The sequence below is a fragment of the Chiloscyllium punctatum genome, chromosome 18, assembly GCF_047496795.1.
Source record: "Chiloscyllium punctatum isolate Juve2018m chromosome 18, sChiPun1.3, whole genome shotgun sequence".
Classification (NCBI taxonomy): Eukaryota; Metazoa; Chordata; class Chondrichthyes; order Orectolobiformes; family Hemiscylliidae; genus Chiloscyllium; species Chiloscyllium punctatum.
This window is the reverse complement of record NC_092756.1, coordinates 61,222,191-61,239,243: the sequence shown is the minus strand read 5'-3', so window position 1 is coordinate 61,239,243 and position 17,053 is coordinate 61,222,191. Positions and strand designations below refer to the sequence as shown.

Sequence of the window (17,053 nt, the reverse complement as noted above, 5' to 3'; positions counted from 1 at the left end):
TTCAACTGGAGGGAGCTTGCTTCCCACATCTTGTGTTTATCTGTGTCTTATATCCAACCTTCATCAATGGCAAGAGCAAGGGGGAAAGGGCGAGATCAATGTGTAAGTCTGTCCATGCCAATCACGGCACCCACATCGGCAATTCTCTACTGTGCATTTACAGCCAGTTTTCTGTGCCGTTACACCCACCCCCTGCACCTTTTGAAATATCTCTATTATTTTGTGGTGTCTCTCTGTTCTCTTATCACCAAGATGAATCACTTCTACCGAACCTGCTTCAGATTTCATGTGACAAAACATTCATTAAGAATCCCATAGCATTAAAGATGCACATCGCATCTCTCGTTATTTGGTTTCCCTGGATCTCTTTCATAAGATTAACGTTCACAGCAACTTGACTTGGAACAGAAAATCGCTTTCCTTTTCATTATCCCATTTCAGTCTACATTTCGTTAAGTTAAGGCATCAGTCTCAAATTATTCTTTGAGGTTTTATAATCTGGTCGATGCAGTTAAACTAGCCATTGGAGTTCCAATTCCAATAAGACAGTGTGATAATCCGAAAATAGCGACGAGAGTGGGATTCGAACCCACGCGTGCCAAACACAATGGATTAGCAGTCCATCGCCTTAACCTCTCGGCCACCTCGTCGCACATGCATGAAAGGATATGACATAATCTCCCAGACCATCACAATTTCAACACCTTTGGGGAATCTCCCATTCATAGCCTTCAACCTCATTGTCCATGAACCCCACACTGCCCGATTCTACCTCCTTCCGAAGACCTGCTGTCTCCTCCTGCGCCTGTTTGACCCAACTCATCTCTTCCTACCTCAACACCTTCCTGTCTCCCCAGTCCAGGAAATTCGCACCTCCGTTTGTGACACCACTTATGTACTTAATCTCACTAAAGACTTTTATTTCCCAAGTCGACAACGCGTCATCTTCACCTTGGAGATCCAGTCCCTCTGCACATCCATCTGCCATGACGAAAGTCTCCAAACCCTCTGTTTCTTTATCTCGCCCCATCCCAACCAGTACCCTTCCACCGACACCCTCATCCAGCTGGCTGAACTGGTCCTCACCCTCAACAACTTTTCCTTCCAATCCTCCCACTTCCTCCAAACCAAAGGGGTAGCCATGGGCACCCACATGTCACCGAGCTATGCCTGCCTGCCTGTTTGTCAAATATGTGGAATTATCCGTCTTTCGCAGTTACTCTCGCACCTCTCTCCACTTGTTCCTCTGAGACATTGATGAATGTGTTGGGCGTCACTTCGTGCTCCCACGAGGAGGTTGAACAGTTCACCAACCGACACCTTTCACCCCGACCTCAAATTCACCTGCATCTTCTTGGCAACTCCCTTCCATTTATGGAATGACCAATGACAGACATATATTACAACCCCACCGAATCCCACAGCTAACAATACGACACCTCCTCCCACCCCACCTCGTGTAAAAACAGAATCCCTTATTCATAATTCCTCCGCCTCTCGGGCATTTTTTCCCAGGATGACCAATTCCACCTCAGAAGGTCCAAGTTGGCATCCATCCCACGTGTTTGACGATGCCCGCCAGTGCATCTCCTCCACTTCACTCACAACCGCCCTTAAACCCCACCCCTCCCGCAACAAGGACAGAATCCCATGGTCCTCAACTTTCACCCCACCAAACTCAGCATAAATCATATCAGACTCCACCACTTCTGCAATCTCCAAACAGACCCCACTGTCAGGTATATATTTCCCTCCACACCCTTATCAGCATTCTGAAAAGACCATTTCATACACGAACCCCTAGTCAGGTCTACAACCCCCAATAAACACACACCCCACTTCTGGCATCTTTCCCTGCCACCGCAGGAAGGGTAAAAGCAGCTCCCACACCACTCCACTCATCTCCGTCTAAGGCCCCAAGGGATCCTTCTACTTCAGTTAGAAATTCACCTGTACAACTTACAATGTCATCTACTGCATCTGTTGAATCCAGAATGGTCTCCTCGACAGCAGGGAGACAGGACACCTTCTTGCAGATCATTTCAGAGAACATCTTTGGGACACCCGCACCCACCAACTTCACCGTCCAGTGACTGAACACTTCAACTCCCCCTTCCCACTCCCATCAAAAATTGCAGGTCCTGGGCCTCCTTCAGCGCAAAACCAGGACGACCCAATACCTGGAGGACGAACGCCATATATTGCGCCTTGTGACTCTGTCACTCACGGGATAAGTGTGGATTTGAACAGTTTCCTCGTTTCCCTTGCCCCAAGTCCCAAGCCTCAAACTTGTCACCGCCCTCTGGACCCATTACATCACTGCTCCTTCTGAACTATCATCTTCTGCCTCACCTTCATCCAACCACCGCTTTCCCCCATCCCCCCATCCCCAAATCCCTTCCAATTATCTCTCAGTCCCGACTCACAAGTCTTATTCTTGTTGAAGGGCTTATTCCTGAAACGTGGATTCTTCTGCTCATCAGATGCTGACTGACCTGCTGTGCTTTTCCAGCACCACACTCCAGACTCTTATCTCTAGCATCTGCTGTCCGAACTTTCTGCAGGAATAATCAATGACCTCAGAGTGAAGATGTCCCTGGATTGCATTGATCACAGTGTGTCTGAGTTTTGCGTTATTTTGGGTGAGGGCAGGCTGGATCTGAGACGAGCACTTAACACCCAGACAACGGGAATGGTATCGGATACCGACGTTAGTGCGGGCTGAAGTGAAGTGGAAAATACTGTCAGAAGGTGGATCAGTACAGATGCATCATATCACCCAGACTGTAAAAGACATGCAGAAGGTGCAAATCAACTTCAGTGCAGGCACAATAACAGGTAAATTGGAAAGAAGACAATACAATACACTGAGATGGAGTGGAATCATTTATGAGAAAGAATTAAATATTTAAGCTATTTTACATACAGACTGTTGTCATATTGGAAAAAGGAATTTCCTGCAGTGTAACGGTGATATTTGCATGTGACATCACAATTCCGAGAGACACTGACATATTATCAACTGTAGTAGCGTGGTCTAGTGAAAGCATGATCGGCCCATCAATCAGAATTCAATACTTCAAAGCTCTCCTCTTCGCTGTACAACCTATTTGCTGCTCCTGTCGTCAGATCCCAGTCGCTTCACAGTGTATCTCTTTCTGCTTCCTGCCTCACGTAAACACTTGAAACATGATCCAATCCCCAGTGTTTCCGCTTTAACCCATATTTTGTAACTCCCGAGCTGACACAGGTACGAGTGACCAATTGGCCTTTTCGAGCGCTCTCACTCTGTATGATCTGTGCACTGTATCTGATCCGCAGGACACACTGCAGAAATTATCCCATCCCAGCGGACTGAGCTGCCTCCATTGATAGAGCTGTCTCCATTGGTGGAGTATCACACAGTAATAGTGAACATCTTTTGATGTCATCCTCGAAGGTACTTTCTCCAAAAAAAACGGAAGACTGCGGGAAAATGCTGTCGTCAGCGCGATGTAGAGAGGCCCAGAGGGAGCCTAGTGGGCCCATAAACCAGAAATCAATGGATAAAAAGATTCTTCTTTTTAGAAGAATCCAATTCAGACCATCAAGTGAACACTTCCTGGGGAGAAAATGGATGTGGGAGAGCTGACAGTCTCAACTGGTTCCAGCATTTACAATCTTGGTCCTTGTGACAACAAAAGCAGAAACCTGGAACTGATTATCTTGCTTCTGAAAAACAGGTTATTAAATTTTGAAGAGCATTGATATTTCTACCTGATGTTCATGAAATGATCAAGAGCAGAGTACGGTTCCCTGAGTATGGTCTGACTTCTGGGTTATGGACTGTGATATTCTGCTCACATGATCTGAACACATACAAAGAAATGACTCAGTGACAAGATCTGCTGAATTGGATTCCTTGACGAACAGAAACCGATGTAATGAAAAGAGCCATAAGAGCGGGAATGCAGCAAATTATTTTCCAGACTCGAGAAGAGTGCACAGTGCTGTTTCCAGCGGTCAATATCTGTGCAAGTTGATCGAAACAGCGTTGGGTGGTATTGTACTGCATCTTTTGTATAATGGTGCAAAAGCACGGAACTTTTGTATAGAGAGGATAACTTCAAAATCCCCAAAGAGGCAAAACACACAAATGAGGTAAACAACAAAGTAACCACACAAATTGGTGTTACGCCATGGAGTAAACTTCCCTGCTCAAATTTCGTTCAAAATCGCTCTCTGTCTAATTCCTAAGACTGATATTCGAACAGTGAATGTTCTATGTCAATACAGACTTCTCTGATCTCACAACGTCAGCATTTCACACCCAACCGCTTAAGTATGACTGGCAATAGTAATTGATCCCTCACTGTGTTACTTCAGCACACGTAGAGAACAAATAACTATAAGAACAACAGTCATGTATGTGACTAGGAGTTGATCCGATTCTGTTACAACCAATTGATTCAGCTGTAATTGAAATTGTTTCTACCGTTCCTGTGTCGGTTATAAGTTTGCATAGCTTAGTGGTGAGTTTTCATTCATTGAATTGGACCCAGCATCCTTTCTCAGGTTGAAATATACAGGGATATAAAGACATGATGAAAGACACGGGCAGTGTTTCCTGGACTATAAAGACGTTAGGAATGACACGGCCATGCTACCATGTCGTTATAAACGATGGAAATGAGGTTTACTGGTAGATAAAGCCACTAGAAACGAAAAGAGGGGGTTTATAGTGATGGTAGCATTGAATAAGGAATAATGCGGGAGAAATCAGGAAATACTTAGTTGTGTCGGAAGAGAGGTTATCCAGCTGATGTGAAGTTGTTACGAGTAAACACGAGGGAAATTCCGTCATTTAGATGAGTGGAAACTAGACGTTAGAACTTCAAACCCATCGGGACATGAGAAAGAAGTTTGGAGTAGGTATTTTTATTCTGAGAGTTATTGAATTCGGAGATGAATTTTGAGAAATAGAATCATTTTACGAGCTGATTAAAGAATATTTGAAAAATGAATGCAAGCAGACAAGGAATGAATTATATTAGATTACCTTCGATTAGATTAGATTACTTATAGTTTGGAAACAGGCCCTGTTGAGCAACAAGTCCACACCGACCCGCTGAAGCGCAATCCACCCAGACCTATTCAGCTACATTTTCCCCTGCCCCTAACAGTACGGGCAATTTAACACAGCTAATTCACCTAACCTGCACATGTTTGGACTGTGGGAGGAAACCAGAGCACCCTGAGCAAACCCACGCAGCCACAGGGAGAATTAAACAGCGACAGTGATTCTGGACTTCCTGGATGGAGATGCAAAATGAAAACATTCTCGAATTGGTTAACATTAATAGGAAGGAAATTGCATAACACCTGCAAGTGAAAATGTTAAGTATAAGAAGAGCTGGTGGAGTTGGAAGGTGCAGCAACTCATTCGACATGAAATATTTACTACTGTAAATGCACTGAGCTGTTTGGTTTAGCTCTGCATTGAATGGAAGTCAGTAAGCTCAGTCCACTGACTAACTGCTTTATGAGAAAAATGAGACCAACAGCGTGGGATTAATTCTCTCACTGTCTCAGGTTTCCACAAGGATCATCATGTCCCTCCCTCACCTGGTCTGTAATACTGTGGTGACTCTAGTAAGCAAGATTTGGCTTGTTGTTGTAAAACATCATTGTCATTGCTATCTATTGTTTTGAACATTTGGTCATAATCAACCGAAAGGGGAGTGAGTCCATTTAATACTCTTTTATCTCCGCTTGAAAAATCCTGCGTTAAGACTCAACCTTATTCCAGATGGACCCTTTGTTCCTCCCAACAGCAAAACTACTTGCCCAGATCCTTTACCAGGTTTACTGACAACAGTCAAACTCCACAAGGAGTTAAATCTAATACTTTCGATTGATTGAATGAGCTGTGCAGCTTGCCAGAAATTGAATGATGTGAAACGATTTATACAGACTTTCCCAGGATGTAATCCAGTGCTGGGTCAGCAATTTTAGTAAGGTCATCATGCTAAAACTTCACCTCTGGTTCTCTATACATAGATGGATATTCACCTGGGGAATATTTTCAGATTTTCTGTTAATAATTGGCATATTTAACAAAGGCAAAATATTTCCCCACGTCAGAAACTGGAATTTCCAAGCAAATGCTACTTTACTCAACATTGTTTCCAACTGCGCTTCAGTCTGATGCTTCAATAATCCCTGGTAAATATCAGTAACAGCATCTTTAGATAAGCATTGAACTTACAACCTTGGCATGTTATGCATCTTTGAGTATTCGGCGCTGACAAATTGCGTGACTGGAGCCGCAGACAGCGAACCTGTCATGTGACCTTCACGTACCTTGGGAACTGTAACTCAACTGCTCTAGTTTTGCTGTGATTATTATATTCCCTACAGTATGGAAACAGATGCTTCGGACCCAAATATACACACCAACCCTCCGAAGAGTAACCCAACCAGAAACATTTCCCCTCTGAGAAATGTACTATGGGCAATTTAGAATGACAAACTCACCTGACCTGCACAACCTTTGGACTGTGAGAGGAAACTGGAACACCCGGAGAAAATCCACACATTCACGGGAGAATGTGCAAACTCGACACAGAGAGTCCACCGAGGCTGGAATCGAATTTCACAACTTGTTGAGGCAGCACTACTAACAAATGAACCACAACACTGTGGGATCTTTGGTGGTGATGTACTTCCCCACTGTTACCTCAGTCACTCACCCTGCTTCATTTCCCTGAATTGTGTGGTTCTGAAATTAAAGCTATTGCAGACAAGGTGAAACTGACATGAACCTGTGATTATTGAAGCATCAGGTTCACGAAAAGGATACAAAAGGGACACAAAAAATGTGAAAAAAATACACGACATTGCAAAATGGGTTTCTGTTGGTTCCTGCGTTGCTTACAGACAATGTTACATTGCCGCTGTCGCAGGGCTTTTCCTTCGATCGGCTTCATTCGGCACAGAATTCGAATCAATGAAACTTCACGAAATTACTTCTGAAAATTCATACAGGTAACATGAAATATTTTGCGTTCAGTAATAATCTTCACTATTCCTACATCCAAGAACACGTTGCAAAGTTTGCATGAATACTGAAGATGTAAGAATATTATGCAATAACAAAAATCAATTACAGTTAAAATCGTAAAGTAGGAAGAATACACAGAAAGTCTCAGCATGACAGAAATTCACGTGACCAGAACTGCAGCCCAGCAGAACGGAAATCTGTTCCTGAATCTCAATATCCACACGTTTGCTTGCTCCATGTACCCAGTTGGAAACCTGTGTGAAGGAGCATGCAGTCTGACAGAGCACCTGAGAGAATCCTTCGCTGTCTGATCTAAAGCAGCAATACGAGCTGTTTGTTCTGGCTGTGAGAGCGGTGGGGTAAAGGGGAGGACTTTGATATTCCGTAGTGTAGATTCACATTGCCCCCATCAGGTTAATTTTGAAAACCTTCTGTAAGAAACAGCACAGAAAGACAAGAACAGGAGGAGGCTATTCCAAACACTGTCCTAAACACCGTTTGATAACATCATGGCTGACCAAACACGTCAATGTCTTTTCCCAGCTCATCCATAACATCCTGCCACAGAACGGGATAAAGACATTTAAGCAATCGAACATTTCTGTGCATTTGGGAGGGAAATGTGTTTAGAGACAATGGGTTTCTGCACGAAATTTGCAGGTTTTGCGAGTGAGCATCTGGTTCTGGTCTGATCATGATTCCGTAAAAACTCACAACCAAGAAGGTAAGGAATTGCCTCTGGTCAGTAGCAGGGACAAGAACCCCAGAAGACAGGAATTGGTGATGAATCAGCACAACAATCAATGATTCAGCTGTAAACTGAACTAAACTCCAATTCTGGTGTGGTTCAAATTCACAAACTTTGTGTTGCAATGAAAAGCGTGTTAGATTTCCACAAATTTGGTAAATTTGCTATTCTCAGTCGTGATCACACTGCAGCCCCATCTCCACAATCCCAGCTCAACCTGACTGGGTTCACACTATTTAAAGTTACCATTTCACAGGCCTTATTGAAAAGTTCCCAGCTTAATTCTTGCCCCATTGAAGGCTGCTCTCAATCAACTAATGTTTCTCCATCTCAATGATTGCATTACGTTCTCAACCATCATCTTGAACTTTACAATAAAATGATCGCTGTGCCCCAAAACCATCCCCTACCGACAGTGGATCCACTTGCACCACCTCTTTCCCAAATTGCAGGTCTCTTGGGCTGTCCTGGGCTGGACACATACTCCTGCAGTGAGCTCTCTTCCATGTAATCCTGGAACACTTGCCCCACGTGACTCTTCACCACCAGTATCTCTGTCTATATCTGGATAAATTAAGTTTCTCGGTAGAACTAATCTGGAGTATTGTCATCGCTCTGAAATGACCCTGCATATTTATTTTCTCCATCATTTCATTGGTTTCTGGCCGACAGACTGTACCTCACAGTGTAATTGTACACTTTTTGTTCTGTAGCTCCAGCCAAATTCATTCTGTCCTTGGACGGATCGTCTGTCTCTTGGACTCCTTAACTAACGCTAATCTAAATCAATACTTCGACCTTCATTCTTTCCCTTCCCTTCTATCATTTTGGAATCCTTTATACTCAGCAATTATTAGCACCCAGTCCTGCCATTCTTGAGCCAGCTCTCGGTGATCAGTCCATCAGATTTCCACACACCAATCTGCATCTGGAACTCCCCACACTCCGAGTATTCATGTCTATGCAGAGTACCTCAGATTAAGGCTTTCCTTCTTACTCCATCTTCCACTGATAAACCTGTTGCCGTAAATTAGTACCAACTGCATCTCCCATTATTTTGAGAATCCTGGTAGGTTCCTCTACGATTCTTTTTTGGATCCTAAGCACACACCAAGTTATTTTCACCCCCTTCCACACACCCCATATGACATTTAGTCCCAGCTCTGTCACGTTAGCCCATCCAGCTTGTACAGTTGCTGCCTTCCCCAGAACCAGTCCCAATTTCCCAGAAATCTTAAACCCTTCCTGCTGCATCATCATTCCTATCACACTGTCATCGACCTAAAACTCCGAGTTCTGTTCTCACTTGGACACGGCACTGGGAGTATTCCAGGGATTGCCACATTTGAGGTCCCGCTTGTAACCATCCACCTAGCTCCCTAAATTCTGATGCCCAGACCACTTCACCCTTCCTACCCAGGTCATTCCGACCAACTTGGACATGACATTTGACTGCTCACTGGCCCTCGGACGAATGTCCTGCAGACACAGTGACATTTGTAACCCCACTATCCTGGAATTATATACATGCTGACATCTTCTTCAATTTCCTGTCTCCCCAGTGCCTTTTGCTCCTCCTTCCTCTCCTGTACACTTAGGCTGCTTGTGGTACCACAGACATGGCTCTGACTACACTCACCTGATCAGCCAACACCTACATCAGCTTCCAAACTGGGAAACTTAATTGGGAAGGACACATCAGGCTATTTTTGGATTCCCTGACTGTTTCTCTTCAACTGCCTAGTCCCCTATTCCCTTCCGTATTCCAGGCCGTCATGTCTGCAGTGTGATCTGCTCTGTGTGTGTGCTATCCCCCTAACTCTCAAGCATAACACAGTCTCTAGTCACTGTCTGAGCTCAAAGACCCAGTGTTCATCCAGGACATCAGCAGGGGCTATGACTTCCCAATGTAACAGAATACATTTTCCACCTGACAAATATGTCTTGCCATGTCGTGAAATGCAACATGTCGAGAGAACTTAACTAATTACTTAGAATGAAGTTAACATCAGGGAAATAACAATATGGTAAAGTCCCTTATTCAACTGTGGCTTACTGAGGGAAATTAAAACTATACTAGCTCAGAATTGCACTTCGCCCTCTTATTTCTGTGTTCAACCCTGATTTCAGAAGTTGAAAAAATAAATTTGCTAACTTGTAGCAATTAACGTACAGTTGCTTATAGCGGTGTATTTATCAGCCAATGAACTTACAGCCTTTTCTATGATGGCTCTTGCACTTCTGTCAAACTCAGTGCAGGCAGGTCCCAGCAGCAGAAAGTTATCTCTGTGACTCCCAGGTACGTATAATCCCCCAGCTCCCACTCCACTCTGCTCCCTCACAGGGTCACCGTCTCTGTGACTCCCAGGTCCGTGTAATCCTCCAGCTCCACTCCACTCTGCTCCCTCCCAGGGTCACCGTCTCTGTGACTCCTAGGGACGTGTAATCCTCCAGCTCCCACTCTACCCTACTCCCTCACAGGGTCACAGTCACTATAACTCCCAGGTACGTGTAATCCTCCAAGTCCCATCCACTCGGTTCCCTTCCAAGGTCACCGTCTCTGTGACTCCCAGGTACGTGTACTCCTCCAGCTCCCACTCCACTCCACTCCTTCACAGGGTCACCGTCTCTGTGATTCCCGGGTACGTGTAATCCTCCAAGTCCCATCCACTCTGCTCCCTCAAAGGGTCACCGTCTCTGTGACTCCCAGGTACGTGCACTCCTCCAGCTCCCATTCCACTCCACTCCGTCACAGGGTCACCGTCTCTGTGATTCCCGGGTATGTGTAATCCTCCAATTCCCATCCACTCTGCTCCCTCAAAGGGTCACCGTCTCTCTGATTCCCAGGTACGTGTAATCCACCAGCTCCCACTCCACTCCACTCCCTCACAGGGTCACCGTCTCTTGACTCCCAGGCACAATTAGGCCTCGATCCTCAGTTCTGATTTATATCCTCCCACTTTGCTGCCTCTAACTCCCAGGTGTGAGTTAGCCTCAAGCCTCTGCTCCAAGTTTCTCCCTCACACAGTCACTCCCTCTGTGGCTCAGTGCTGATTTTATGCCTCCTGCTCTGCTGTTTCCCCAACTCCAAGTCCTAGTCAGCCTTGATCCTCGTTGCTGATGTATATTCTTCCGCTTTGTCCTGCTTTCACTCAGGTTCCCTCCCTTTGTGACTCCCAGGCAATGTTAGGCCTCAAGCCTCAGCTGAGATTTATAACGTCCCATTCCACACTGCTCTATTATAGTATCGCTGTTGTGCCTGGAAAACAGTGGAAACGAGGAGTATTAGACAGAGCAGATGGTGTTACAGTGATTGAGCAAGCTATATGGGATGGAACAGGTTATGTGGGGAGCAAGGCAGACCTGCAGCAACTAAAGAAGTTTACTGAAGAGACAGTGAGAGTTTCAGACATCGAAGAAGGCAAAGGAAATAGAAAGATGGTAGCTTGTTCATGACGGAGCTTTTTAGAACCTAAAGGGCTTTTTCAGACCTGCAAACAGAGATGTGCAGACTTCAACAAATGCAAATTGACATCCGCAAGTGTTGACTGGTCCTGGAGACTTGGATGTGACAGAGTGAGAAGACTTGCAGTTACTGGGGGTAATATAAACCTTTGGGTACTGATGGTTTTCAAAGACCCTCAGGAAATGAGGAGGTGCAGAGAATGGGAGCATTCCAAATAGTGGGATTGTGGGGGCTGGAAGTCCTGAGATGGATAAGGAGGATGAAAAGTGTCAATTTTACACACACAACCATTGTAATTATAGAGATTTAAGGAAGGGAATCTGTGCTGCCATTGATTACAGTGATATGAAGAGTTACAAAAACTGAAGGGGTACAAATTTTAAAAAGGAGAGAGTTTGGGCGATCAGATGTTTAAACAAGATTAAAGAAATTTTAGAGATCTCAGGCACAGATGTGAATGGAGGAGGTGAGATATTATGAGGAATTGTCAGATTTATAAGGCGAGGAGGATGTCAGTTATGAAAGGGAGAGCTGCATTGTCTGTCTGCAGTTAGAGACATGAGGAGTGTTGTAGCGCCTGCTGGATGGGACACAGATAAAAAAAAAAACAGCTCCAACGGCTGGTGCAGTGGCTCAGGAAGGCAGCCCACCACCACCTTCTCAGGGACAACTCCAAATCAACAATAAACGCTGGTCCAGCCAACAAAGCTCATGTTCATGAATGAATAAAAGATCTACAAGTAGCACTGAGGTCACTCAGGAAGGGTCTTTCAATAGCACTTCACAAACCCGGAACCACTACACCCAGGAAGGACAGGAGCTCCGGGTGCACGGGAACACCAGTATTTCCAAGGTACCCTCCAATACACGCTCCATCCTCCCAGCACTGTGTCTGTCCCCACACCCAAAGGACTGCAGTGGGTCAGGAAGGCAGCTCCCCACCACCTTCTCCAGGGAATTACAGATGGGCAGGTAATGGTGAAACTCTGCTGTTTACAGCCAGAAAGAAAAATAAATCCAGCAGTGGGTGTGAAATAAAATTTCCGTTTCAGAACAACATGCTTAACATGGAGAGAGGATTTCTCTGATTCGCACAAGGCAGAGAGTGTGAAGAAAGGGGTCATTTTCACGATGGAAATTGGTGATGAAGGGAGCTCCACGGGGTCAGTGTTGGGACTACACTCTACACGGTAATCATTCAGAGTCTGGACAAATGATGTGAAGGGGTACGAGAAATGGGTTTCCAAGAAGTATCCCAGGGATGAAATTCGTGCCATATGAGGACCAGGTGAAGTCTCTGGGTCTGTACTTGATGAAGTTTCAGAGGGGGCGGCAGAACCTCATTCAAACTTACAGAATACTGAGGGGCCTGAATGGAACGGACGTGGGGAGGATGTTTCCACTAGTACGAGAGTCTAGGGTCCAAGGGCACTGCTTCTGAGTGACGGGATGACCCTTTGGTAGATTTGGAGGAATTTATTCAGCCAGAGGGTGATGGACCTGTGGAACCCACTGCCTCATGGGGCTGTGGATGCTCAGTGATTCAGTGTATCTAACTCCGAGATAGCACGGTTCTTGAGGAGTAAGGGGATCAAGGGTTACAGGGAGTAAATGGGAGAATGGTGTTGAGAATCAATTCATCCATATTCGAATAATGGAATAGACCTGATGGAATGAATGGCCTAATTATACCCTTATACATGATGGTCTTATGGACTGCGCTTATTGCATGGGTTTCTAAGTGTGCAGTTAGCATTTCTGGCATATCTTTTACCATACATTCCAGCACTTTCCTGATTATCGCTGTCACCTCTTGGTTTCAGATCAACCGCAGAAAGCACCACCACTGAGTAATGTGGGAATCCTTGTGTATAAATCTCAGAAAAGTTGAATAGAGGGACAACAGGTCATAGAGAAGGTAAATGGAATGCTGGCATTGATTTCAAAGGGAAAGGAGAATAAAAATAGGGGAACCTTGTAATAAATATAAAGGACTCCAGTCAGCCCACACTGACAATACGGTGAACAGGTTTGGTCCCCTATATAGACGGAAAATGTCTTTGCATTAGAGGCAGCCCAGAGAAGGTTCACCAGGCTGTTCTTCAAAATGGAGGGATATTGGTGAGAAGAGGTGGAGAAGGTTGAACTTGCAGTCGTTAAAATTTATTAAATGAGGAAAATTTATTGATACACAAAAGATTCTTTTGTTCTTACAGATTCGGTTCTGAGACATTGTTTCCCTGAAAAAGGATCTGTAACCGGAGATAAAGGGGAATACAGTTACCAGAGAAGATAACAGAGAAAAGCTGGGTTGGAGATACTGGAGGATGTTACAGAGTTCGGGTGGTTTGAGATCACTGTTGGTGATGAGAGATCAGATCGGTTGTCGGGCTGAAAGATGTCAAGGAGAGTTACAGGTTATCAATTCTGAAGGATTTACAGAGATCAGGAGGGATATAGGGACTAGAGATTACACAGTGCTAGTTGGAGCTACAGAAGTGTTTAGAGAAAGGGAGGGTTATAGGCAATGTGGATTAGACAGATTGGATGGTATTGGGAGCTACAGGAATTTATAGAGAAAGGGAGGGTTGGACGGACTGGAGATTACACTGATAGGGGTGGTAGTTGGAGCTGCAGGAGTTTATAGAGACCGGGAGGATTGTTGGAGCTGGGAATTACACTGACATGGACAATAATTGAAGTAGCAGGAGTGAGTGAGATAGGGAGGGTTGAAGTGGCTGGAAAAGCTCACACAGCCTGGGAGAAGTGTCGGGATTGGAGGAGCCAGAGATACTGAGGGTAATAGGGCAGCAGGAGTTCAGAGAGTTAGTGAGGACTGTAAAGGCAGGTTTGCAGCATTCCCATCAGTTACACAGAGATGTGGAGTGCTGTTTTGGAGAAGGTTACAGAAATCAACAGGGTTGCAGATACTGGAAGATATTACAAATACAGTGAGCTGTAGTATTTGCGGAGGTTACAGCGACAGGAAGTATTGAAGAGTTGGAGGCTGCTGCAGGTATTAAACATGCTGCAAGGGATCAGTAACCTGACATCGATCAGGGGGATTGGAAGATCCGGAGATAAAGAATGAGAATTGCAGTAACTGAAGAATATCACAGAGATGGTGAGAAACAGATGATTTCGAGGAGCTATAACATGAGATGGGCTGTATTCAATGGAGTCAGGAAAGATACATGGGGATCTGAAGGGGCCACAGGTGATCAAAAGGGCAGTGAGGCTTCTCACTATAGGATTGGGGTAGTTTGCGCAGACAGGGAGTATTTTTTGGAATGGTGCTATTTACAGAGATTATGAAGTTGTATGGAATTGAGGAACGAACAGAGATAAGAAAGGCTGTAGTTAATGAAAACATTTGTTGATGTCGGATGCTGAGGTTCTGGAAATTAATTGGACTGGAAAGCTGGACAATCTGTCAGAGCTTACAGAGACAGGAACAGCAATACAGACTGGAGACACGAACACAGATAGGGAGCATTGCACACACTGGAGGAGGTTTCTGCTTTAGGGGTTGTAGAGGAGTGCAACGTTTATACAGATAGGGGTGTAAGAGCTGGGGAAGGTTATGGAGATGATTAGATTGATGGGGGGACCAGAGGAGCGAACATTGACAGGGCTGGTGATAGTGACGGGAGGATGTAAAAGAGATAGTAAGTCTTGTAGAAACTGATCGGGGGAGTCACAAGCATTGGAGTTGGTTCCACAGATCGGGGGTTTTACAGGGACCTGAGAGGATTACGCAGATGGGGAGGATAGCAGTATGTTCACATTTTTAGTGTTCCAGGACTGGAAACGTTTACACAGTTAAGGAGGGAGCAGTGGGAGCTCACAGAGACTCGGAGGTTTGAAGAGTTTGGGGCTGTTTATGGATAGATGTATATATTTAGGGACAGTAATATGGAACACAGAGGGAGAGTTTAGATTAGATTCCCTTCATCATGCGAACAGGTACTTCAGCCCAACAAGTCCACAACAACTCTCCAAAGAGTAACCCACCCAAACCCACTTCTCTCTAACATTGCAACAAACATTATGGGCAACTTCGAATGGCCAATTTACCTGTCCTGTACATCTTTGGCCTGTGGGATGAAACCGGAGCACCCAGAGGAAACCCACACAGACACAGGGAGAATGTGCAAACACCACAAAGACAGTCACCCAACGAACCTGGGTCCCTGGCGCTGTGAGGCACCATTGCTCACCATTGAGTCACCGGGCTGCCCCAAATTGCAGAATTACACAACGAGAGGGTGTTTGAGTTGCTGAGAGGGATGTAGGGAGTGGAGGAGCAAAGAGAAATGAGGAGTGCTGTTGTTGTTTGAAAAGTGTTTGGAGGTGTTTATATTGATAAGGAGCGCGGTAGGGATGGAAGAAGGTTACTGTGATCGTGTGGTGCTGCAGGCCAGGAGGCAGGTGCGTTATTGGGCCTGCAGAACGTTACAGTGATATAATGTTCTCCTGAGGCTTGAGGAAGGTAGACAGGTGGGTATCTTGGTCCAGGCTGGAGGATTTAATAGAGACGGAGGCACTGTAAGTATTGTTCAAGAGTACAGAAATAGGCATTATTGTACCGAGTGCAGAATGAGATTATTGAGATTGGGCATGTTACCGAAACTGAAGCAATTTACACATAGGGAGAGTCGTCAGCATTGGAGTAGATTTGAAATATACAGTGGGAATATGGGAGGGTGGAGGTTATAGAAACATGAAATTTTCTGGGAAGTACAAGTATTCAAGACACTGGCGCAAATGAGTTGGACCGAAAGGTATGTCTCCTTGCTGTATGACTCTATCACATGACAAGAGACAGCGTGAGCGGGAATATAGAACAGAAGGATCCCAGGTTTCAATGCCATCTCCTTAGGGGAGGCCTGCTTTCCCCTCTGTTGTACTGATTCTCACTAAGACAGCACAGACCTGGATTGATAACTGTCAACTTCCCATATTGACATGGGAAGGCTCAGTTCAGCAGTGATGAAAGTAAACAAGAGGGTGGGGATTGAGCCTGGAAACCATCATGCACAGATGTTCGTGCTTCAACACTGTATCGATGTCATGTCTTCCGGACCAAAGTTCGATATCTTACATGCACTCTGCTCGGTTCACTGTGAGTGATCTTACCTATCTGCAGAATTTACTGAAGGCTCCAGATCTCTCTCTCTCCTTCTCTCTGGCTGACCAAATATCTTCAGTGTAGTGATGAACGAAACAGGAATTGGGAATTCTGCTGAGTCAAAAACATCCTGATTACCTACAGGAGACAGAGAAATAGAGAGAATGGGAAATTAGACTGATGCAGTGAGGGTTACACATGGAGAATGGCACTGAGCCCCACAAAGATCTGGAATATCCCAGTCTCCGTCCCTGGCCTGTGCTACTTCGTCTCCCTGGAGTGGAGAAATCAATTGGCTCAGGGTCTTGAGTAACTGCAAAGCTGCAGTCACTGGCATCAATTAAACCCTCACGATGACAGACATCACATGGAGAGCTATCACCAGAGTGCAGGAAGGTATCACGATGAAACCACGGTCACGAAGACGGTGCACTGGGATCAGCACTCACGGATGAGGGAGTTGTCAGTGGGCCAGGCAATGGCCTCGGTTAACTCTTTCGACTGTTCATCCAGAATTTAACCCCGGTAGCAGGGATACCCCTCTGACTACTTAATAACATTTAAGTAAGGAAAACTGTTATAGGTTACTGGTCTGGCCAACATATTAATCCAGACCCAGAGCAATGGGTTTGACTCTCAAATTCCCTCTGAAATGATCTGGCAATC

The 17,053-nt window shown here is 45.2% G+C and overlaps 1 non-coding gene across 1 annotated transcript; it reads right to left on the bottom strand.

Annotated features, from left to right (window-relative positions):
- Positions 1–568: 568 nt before the first annotated feature.
- On the bottom strand, positions 569–650 carry trnas-gcu (transfer RNA serine (anticodon GCU)). The gene has a single exon. It is a non-coding gene; the product is annotated as a tRNA-Ser (tRNA).
- Between the last annotated feature and the right edge of the window lie 16,403 nt (positions 651–17,053).